This window comes from Marmota flaviventris, chromosome 20 (genome assembly GCF_047511675.1).
Source record: "Marmota flaviventris isolate mMarFla1 chromosome 20, mMarFla1.hap1, whole genome shotgun sequence".
Classification (NCBI taxonomy): Eukaryota; Metazoa; Chordata; class Mammalia; order Rodentia; family Sciuridae; genus Marmota; species Marmota flaviventris.
This window is the reverse complement of record NC_092517.1, coordinates 289,650-298,387: the sequence shown is the minus strand read 5'-3', so window position 1 is coordinate 298,387 and position 8,738 is coordinate 289,650. Positions and strand designations below refer to the sequence as shown.

Sequence of the window (8,738 nt, the reverse complement as noted above, 5' to 3'; positions counted from 1 at the left end):
TTCCTCTCCTCCTCCTTGCTGTGGAGGCCTCTGTCTTCCCAGTCCGTGTCTCAGGGTGACAAGATGGCTGTTTCGTGTGTGGCCACATCATCTTGTGTCCAGCAGGGAGCTGGCGGAAGTTCCCAGCGTCCAGAAGGTCATGCAGGTTGAGACTGCAGGTGTGGAGAGTTTCCTGGGAACCCCACAATGATGCCCTGTGCCCTCAGCACCCTTGTGACCGGCACCTGGAACTGCGGAGCAGCCTGGGGATGTCTGGCCTGCACAGCCCTGTCGGGAAGGCCCATGGAGCCTGGTATTGGGCACGTAGAGGGGCGTGTGCGCCACGCTGTCAGGACTGCAGGTTGCCCCAGGACTTTGATCTGGAGTCAGCTGCAGGCGGACACTCCCACAGTCCCCCACAGCCGCCCCCTCGGCCCCTTCCCCTTGCAGAGTTTTGCGGCTGTTCAGCAGGAGGGGCCTCCCCAGCCCTCGTCCCTGTAGGGTGGCACTGAGCCCTCCTCTCAGAGGTGGAGGGGGTGACCCAAGCCACCTGTGCTCACACTCCAGGTTCAGGGAGCACACGACCTGTGTCCTGTGGTGCTTCCTCCAGCTCCTGAGTGCTTCCTGCCCGGGTGCTGGTAAGCTTGGTCTTCAGTGTAGCAACCTGACCCCACCCAGCTCTGTGGGTCTTGGTGTCTCCCTCCCAGGGTGGGTGTGGGGTTGAGCGAGATCCTATAAGGTGCTTGGCGCATCCCAGGCCCCGGGGAGCAGGAGCCGCTGCTGTTCCTGTGCAGGGTCCTTCACTGCTCCAGAGACCTAGGGCAGGGATCCAGGGCATCGGCAGGGTCACGCCTGGGATCCTGGCCCTCAGGGCCCTCCTGCTGCAAGTCCTGCTGGTGCCACACAGCACCCCTGACCTGCGTCTCCCCTCCCGAGGTTTCATCGGCCGTGGCCAACACGTCGGAAACACTGGAAGGAACGTCCATCTGTAGGCAGCTCAGAAGTTCTACAGTAAGCTCTGTTCTAAGGTGACGGTGCGTCACCCCTCCGTCCAGCGCACCCACGCAGTGCACGCCACCCTCACATCAGTCACACTGTCACCACTACACCTCCTGGGCCTCCACCACCAGGGCCGCATGCTCGTTTTCATGTAGCTCTTCACGAATAATGGCCCAAAGGCAAGGATACCCATGCTGGCAGTGGGAGCAGGCCAGCCCTTCCTTAGGGGGAAGGTGACGTTCTCCACGTGGGGCAAACGGCTTCAGCGGGAACTGTCCTCCACAGGCGGGGAAGGTACAAGGAGCATGTGCAGCTTTCCTGTCACACCTCAGGCTGCAAAAGTGACAGCCATGGGGACACAGCGTGGCGAGGAGCAAGGCGTGGACTCGTCTGCACCAGCACGAGGCACAGCAGGTGGGGCTCAGTACTGCATGGGCCAGGCTTGTGTGTGTCCCTGGGACAAGGTGGCCGTGACCTGATGGCGTGTTCAGGATTCCATATTCCTGTCCCACAGAAGCCCGTCCCCGCCAAGCCTAAGCTCCAGCCTGCAGCTGACTGCTCCCAGCTGGGCCTGGACACAGCCTTGTACTGGGGCAGGAGCCGCTCACAGGGGCCCCGGTCTCAGTTGCAGCTGGGCACTAACCATGGAGACCTGTGCCTGCTCCTCGCTGGCTGGGGATACTGGACGTGTCCTTGCCCTTGTCCTTGCCCTGGCCAGGGAGGACTCCGCATCACACCCCTGCCATGTTCTCTGTGCAGTCATGGGCCCCCGTGACAAGGACAAGGAGGAGAGGCAGAGCTGTTGCCCTTTCTCACTGCAGCGGACACTGCGTAGCTGTGACACCAGGCTCATGCCCTTGGCCCCACCTGGTCTCCAGAGTCTCGTGAACTCCGATCCTCCGGGTCTTCACTCCTGCCAGGCCCTGTCCCTGTGCTCAGCAGACCCTGCCAGCCTAAGGAGTCCAGGAACGTCTGGGTCTGACTCTGCGGCTGCACCCAGTCTCCCAGCATCTGGGTGACAGGACAGGAGGAGAGCTGGGCAGGCCAGTCCATGGTGGGGAGATGCCGGCCACAGATTACCTGGGATGTCGGCTTTCTGGCCACGGAGAAGTCCAGGGACAGGCACCTAATAAAACTGGAAGGGTAATAATTAAAAGAGGATTGCAAGGCAATTAAAGTCCAGGGCTGGCGAGGCTCGGGAAGGATGAGGAAGGATAATGCAAACAGCAGCCCCCACCCGGACCACCCAGGGCTCAGGAGGGTAGCCTGTGGCAATGCTGCCCTGGCCTGGCAGGGCCCTCATCTCCTGACCCTCTGCCCTCCAGAGAAGACACCACACAGGGCCCGCTGGGGACAAGGCACCAGCACCCGCCATGTGGATGATCTACACCTGTCATCAACACATTTATATCCTCACGTGTCCCGTCCAAACACTGAACGCTGATTTAAAGTTGAGTAAGACAGCTATTTTAAACCACTCAGTCACTGGCTTCTAACCGTCTTTTATAAAGAGTTGGAGTAATTATTGAAGCAACAGATTATCTGCCTGAAGATGAACTGCTGGGCTTGTGGACGGCCTGCTGTGCCCGTGGATCAGAAGCCAGAGCCCGCGGGTGGGTCTCAGCTCTGCTCTGCCTCTGCAGCCCCCACCTGCTCCAGGTCCCCAGACCGCAGACGGCTCCCCTGGAGAGTCCCGGCAGCCACCCAGAAACACAGGTGCTCACGGCTGGGGCTTCTGAGTCTAGAACCATGGCCCAGCAGACATCTGAGCACGCCCCGTCACTCTGCGCCAGGCAGCCCTGGGAGGCACTTCCCAGCAAGCCCCTGGCCCAGGTCTCTGCCCTGCGAGGCGCTCCTCGGGTCCTGGGGTCAAAGCCCCACTGCTCGGCTGTCCTGAAGCAGCGCTCCCAGGACCAGTCCCACTGCCACGCTGTTGGGAAGCGAGATTCTCTCCTGCTGTGATGAGAACATGATTTTCCTTCCGTGTGCAAGAATGCGACTGGCACTTTAAAGATTCACACACAGAGAATCCTTACAGAGAACTTGGGCCATTCTGTAACAAGCCGACAGCACGCCATGCCATTGGGGAGTCTCTCCACACCCCCAGCCGCAGGTTCTGGGTCTCTCTCCTTGCAGTCTGTGGTTGTTTTGCACTTTATACTTCAAAATGCAGAGTAGACGTCCACACCCACCAGCCACAGCTGCCTAACTCAACCATTTCCCAGGAAAAGCCCTTCTGAGGTGTGGGCGAGCACGAGGCTGCGTCTGGCTCTGCGGCGGGTCTCTGCCCCTTCCCCTGGAGGCCCGGGCAGCAGAGGGCTCAGAGGGTGGCTCACGCGTGGGGCTGGGGTGACGATAGGACAGTGTCTGTGCGCGGCCTCGGGTCCTCTTCTGCCTCTGCCTCCCTACTGATGGGCAGGACCTGAGCTGCCAGGAGCAGCCACCTCCTGCTCCCCCTGCTTCTTCCTGTCCTGTCTGGAGTCGTGAGGCCGGGCTCGGCCCGTGAGCCTGCCCAGGGCTGTACCATCTTCGCTGCGGAGCGTTTGAACAGGTGAGCGGGGTATGAGAAGGGGAACTGGCCTTTCATTCACTGACTTTAATCCAGGCTGGTGGTCCGGATGGGGGCTCAGAGCCGTCACGAACAGTGCTGGCTGCCCATGGCACCTGAGCACTCAGTGTCCATGCTGGAGGACCCAAGGGCTTTCTGAGCAGCCACAGGTCCCCTGGTGTATGGCCTTCTCTGGGCCTGGCAGCCCGCTCAGCTGGCACCCTGATGGACAAGGCTGCAGGTGACACCCAACCCAGAGGCTTTCTGCCAGTGACTGGGCCTACGGGCCTCCCTCCCCTGGGTGGGCAGATCTCTGAAGCACAGGTTGGATTTAGCACGTCAAGCTGTTCGCTGTTAACCTCCACAGGGTGTCTGTGTGTGCTTATGCGTATGCGTATTTACTTCTGTTTGTGTGAATAAATCTGTATTCATGTGTGATATTCACACAGACATTTACCATCCATGTTATATTGTTTTAACTTTCTGATTTTGGGGGATTTTTTTTTGGTAGAACACTATTTCAGTTTGTTCAGTAGATTCCAATATTTATAAAACTCAAGAGCTAATGTTCTGCAGGGTGTGTAAGAGCAGCAACATCTTTTCATGGGTCATCTGACTGCTCCAAGGCCATGCTGCACATGCTCACAGCTGGAGTTGACCCCCGCGCGCTGCCCACACCCACAGACACCGTGCCCATCCCCTGGGGCTCAGAGCAAGCCTCAAGTGCTCGAGGACCGTCCCGCCCCCCAGCCGAGGACCGTCCCGCCTCTCCAGCCGAGGCCTAGGGTAATCGCGGTTGGGCGGAGGGGCTGAGTGCCGCTCAGTGTTAGAATGTGTGCACGGGCAGATCTCAGCACCCAAAACAAACACACAACCAAAGTTTGAGTCTGTTCCTTCCATGGGCAGCAGCCAGAAGGCGAGGAAGGATGGCACTCAACTCCTTACACCTGCAGGAGAAGGATCTCTCTTTGCTTTAGGATTTTTGTGAGATTGGAAGCAAAATCCTCTTGAGATCTCTGCTCCTCTTACCTGTGCAAATACCTGAAGTTGTCGAATTTACTCATGTGCCGGGGGCGGGGAACATGGTGGGAGTGGTGCACAGCCGTCCCTGTCTCCACAGGAGCAGAGGGGGCTCTGGCTGGGGTCCTCGGGGAGTGGGACGTCAGTGTCAGGTGCTGGCCCTGTTTTCTTACCCAGATTCCAGGTCCCGCAGGCGTCTTTCCGTTGGAGAACTGAAGGTCCGGACACATTAGCCTATTTTAGGGAAGCATTTTCATTTGTATGCTTAGCCTGGAAATAACTAGAGAAAATGAGGAGTTTCTTAAGGGCTGCACTTTTGAGGACCAGGCACCTTGCCATGAATCTGTTCTGTGGGAGCACAGGGTCCTGCTAGAGGGACCCTGGGCCTTGCAGACAAGAAGTCCCCCTGCTGCCTATGCAGAGGGGCCGATGCCAAGGGAAGGGCTGCTGGCTGAGGTCAAGTGACACCCGCTGTGGCCTCGGTGTGACAGAAAGCAGGCTGGCTTCCGATGCCCAGGGACGGGGGCTTTTGTGTCTGCCTGAGCCAGGAATCTGATCTATTTGAGAATTCTTGTTCCTTAAGAATAATGCCCCAAAGGTGTTAAACGAGAAAAAAATATGCATGATCTGACGTTAAGATTTATGGGTTTCAATGTAAAACAATCCAGGGGGAAGGTGTAAAAAATCAATTTGTTTTCTAAGCAGCAGAAAGTGGCGTGTTGGAGGCGTTTAAGAATTTCAAACACTAGGGAGCTTGCTGAATGGAGAGGCCATTCATGTGAAATAGAGGATCAGAGATGGGAACAGGTGGGGAAAGTTATATTTTGTGTTTTTTTTTAAATGAAGACTACGTTGGAAAATTGAGTTTTGCTTTACTCACACAGGAGCAGTAGGAAACCAGCCTGGCAGCCTTCGCTGTGCTAAAGAGCCCTAGATTTGTGAGATTGCAAGTCACTGGTGCACCTTGAACACAAGACACCGTGTGTGTTTGCAAACAACCAACAGACCCAGCTCTTCCTGAGCGATGCACGGAGGAGCCATCTCTGAGAACGCCCGCTGCTCCCAGCTCTAATTGAAGCCGTACATCCTCAGCACATTCAGAGCCCGCCCCCGCCTTCCGGCAGCTCTCAGGCCCTTCTGGGGCCCTTTCTGCCCTACCCTTCCTCCACCAGGAGCTGCACCTTCATCAGATGCCATCCTGCAGGAGAGCGACACAGCCCTCCAAGCACACTGCCGCGGGTCCCCTTGGAACAAGGTCACAAGCGTCAGAGACATATCTCCCCACTTGCGTCATCCCAGATACTCACAGCAGCACAGGAGGAAAGAACCTTTAGGCTGTGTTTTGTTAAGACAGGCTTCTTCTGTCAGGCAGAAGAGCAGGCCAGGGCTTGAGTTGCTGCCAGACAATTGGCCACACAAGAAAAATGGCCTCGCAGTTCCTCTGACAGCTTTATTCTCGTGGCTCTGGCAGAAGAGTAGCAAAAGGATTGCAGAGGCGCTGCGTGGAACGTAACACCCAGGTTCAGGAAAGTGTCCGCTGGCTGCAGGATGAGCGAGAGGACGCAGGGAGGGAACAGGGCTCCAGTGACCTCAGTCACTCCCTGCCTCTTTCTGTAGCCAGATCCTGCTCCCTGTCTGCGCTGGGTCTGGGGCTCTGTTTCCTGGAATAGGGAAGAGCCCCCGCGCTGCCCGAATGCTGGTGTGGAAGAAGCCGCTACCAATCGCTCGGCGGCTGCTGCCTGCCCCTGGTCCTGGAGAAGACTCCGGCAGGTGTGATCTGATTTATGTCAGGCCCTGCCTGTGGCACATCTGTCTGGCCCATTCATTAGCCAGCAGAGCCCCTCCTCTGGGCCTCCTGATGGATGCCTGTAACTAACATGGAATGCCCTGTCCACTCGGGTCCTTCCAACAACAGGCAACCGTGAAAGACCCAAGATTTCTGTACTTTGAAGCAGAAAAAACATAGTCGGGGAAGGACTTTCTGGATGACAGACTGCTAGGTAGGCTCACCGCAGCTCATCCCTGTCAGCCAAACCCAGGGCCGGAAATCCTCCCGCGGGTGTTTGTGCATAGAAAACTCCGCAGTGAAGCACACGGGGCAGAGCAACACAGGCCGCCCCACCGCGGGATTCCTGGCACACACCGCGGGTCTCCTGGGGTCCTGCCTCAGGGCTGCGGGACGGGTGCTGGGTCCCTGCAGGTGCCCCATCCACAGACACCAGGGCCTGGAGATTGCATAGCCCTACATGCACCCTCCCGCATCACCTGCACCCTCCGCGTGCTCCAGACATCTCTAGGTCACTCATAATGCCCGACACAATGTACGTGAGGCAGAAATAGTCATTAAACTGTATTTTTTTTAGGAAACAATTACAAGAAAAAAAGTGTCTGCCAGCTTCAGTGCAAATGCAGTTGGTTTTACAAATACTTTCCATCTGTGGTGGGTTCAGTGCCAGACGTGATGGGCTGACGCCAAGTGCTGCCGGTACCTCCTTTCCCACAGGCCTACCTCATGGATGTGCGCATAGAACCGAGTTCCCGGACACTAAGACGCAGTCTCAGGCCAGGTCTGGAGGGCCGGAGCCACCGCGTTTCCCAGAGCATCAGGTGAGCTCCTTGATTCTCTAGAGGCCCGAGCACCCCTAGTCCCCACGCTGTGAATCAGTGCCCGAGCGTCTCTGCTCTTGCTTCTCACTGCTCTGCAAAGGCCCTGGGTCTTCCATCTCCGCCCTGGCCTAAGGTGCCGGTCCCTTCTGGAACAACCCTTCCCCTTACGTCTACCCGTTTGGGACTTCACCATTTGTACAGAATTGGACTGAACGCCCCGGTCCTGCTGAGTGTCAGTCTGTTCTGTGGGGACCTCTTCTGGGACCCAGCGTGCCCTCTGGGTCTCTGGTAGCTTGATCAGCAGTGTGTGTCCGCTGCGCTTTTGAGGGTAGGCTCTGTGTCTGGTTTATCTTTGGGCCATCTGGAGGTGCAGCTGGGAAAGGTTCATATACAGGTCCATGTCCTTGTGGGGATGGGTTTGTAGAAACTGGCGTCTTCAACTCATCAATGGAGAGGGAGCCTGGGGAGAGTGGAGAGATGGACCCAGCACAGGGTGGGGAGAGGGAGCCCTGGCAGGCACCGGGGGCAGTGGGGCAGCAGGGCAGGCACAGGGGGGGAGTGGGGCTGCTGGGCAGGCACAGGGGGCAGTGGGGCAGCAGGGCAGGCACAGGGGGTAGTGGGGCAGCTGGGCAGGCACAGGGGGTAGTGGGGCAGCAGGGCAGGCACAGGGGGTAGTGGGGCAGCTGGGCAGGCACCGGGGGGAGTGGGGCAGCAGGGCAGGCACCGGGGGGAGTGGGGCAGCAGGGCAGGCACAGGGGGCAGTGGGGCAGCAGGGCAGGCACCGGGGGGAGTGGGGCAGCAGGGCAGGCACAGGGGGGAGTGGGGCAGCAGGGCAGGCACAGGGGGGAGTGGGGCAGCCCTGCAGGCACAGGGGGGAGTAGGGAAGCCCTGCAGGCACAGGGGGCAGTGGGGCAGCTGGGCAGGCACAGGGGGTAGTGGGGCAGCAGGGCAGGCACCAGGGGCAGTGGGGCTGCTGGGCAGGCACAGGGGGGAGTGGGGCAGCTGGGCAGGCACAGGGGGGAGTAGGGAAGCCCTGCAGGCACAGGGGGCAGTGGGGCAGCTGGGCAGGCACAGGGGGTAGTGGGGCAGCAGGGCAGGCACCGGGGGGAGTGGGGCAGCAGGGCAGGCACAGGGGGTAGTGGGGCAGCAGGGCAGATACAGGAGGGAGAGGGAACCCGGACAGGGACATATGGAGAGGGAGCCTGGGCTGGATGGAGAGAGGCGGCCAGGGCGGGGTTAGAGAGGGTTCCTGGGCATGGTGCAGTGAGCTCGGGCAGTTGGTCACTGCTTGGCCACCCACACTCAGTACTGTGGGACGCTGATACTGTCAGGGTGAGTGTGTTGCACTGAGTGCAGGAACCACAGGGGAAGCGCAGTGTTGGCTGTCTTTGTGTCTGTCCACCAGGATGCAGGATACTTGTAGTTTGAAGCCATTACATTGGGGACATTTCTTATGCAGCCATAACTAATTGAAGAGATGCGCTCACTGTCAGGTCGAAGGGCTTCAGGTCTGCTAATGCAGAGACCACGTGACCGAGGGAGGTCACTGGCTTTGGTGGTGTAGAGGGAGGCTTCCCTGAGAAAC

The 8,738-nt window shown here is 58.7% G+C and overlaps 1 long non-coding RNA gene across 1 annotated transcript; it reads left to right on the top strand.

Annotated features, from left to right (window-relative positions):
* Positions 1-534: 534 nt before the first annotated feature.
* Positions 535-7,025, top strand: LOC139703025 (uncharacterized). The gene is made up of 4 exons (XR_011705556.1): positions 535-617; positions 916-990; positions 1,264-3,529; positions 5,431-7,025. It is a non-coding gene; the product is annotated as an uncharacterized lncRNA (long non-coding RNA).
* The last annotated feature ends 1,713 nt before the right edge of the window (positions 7,026-8,738 follow it).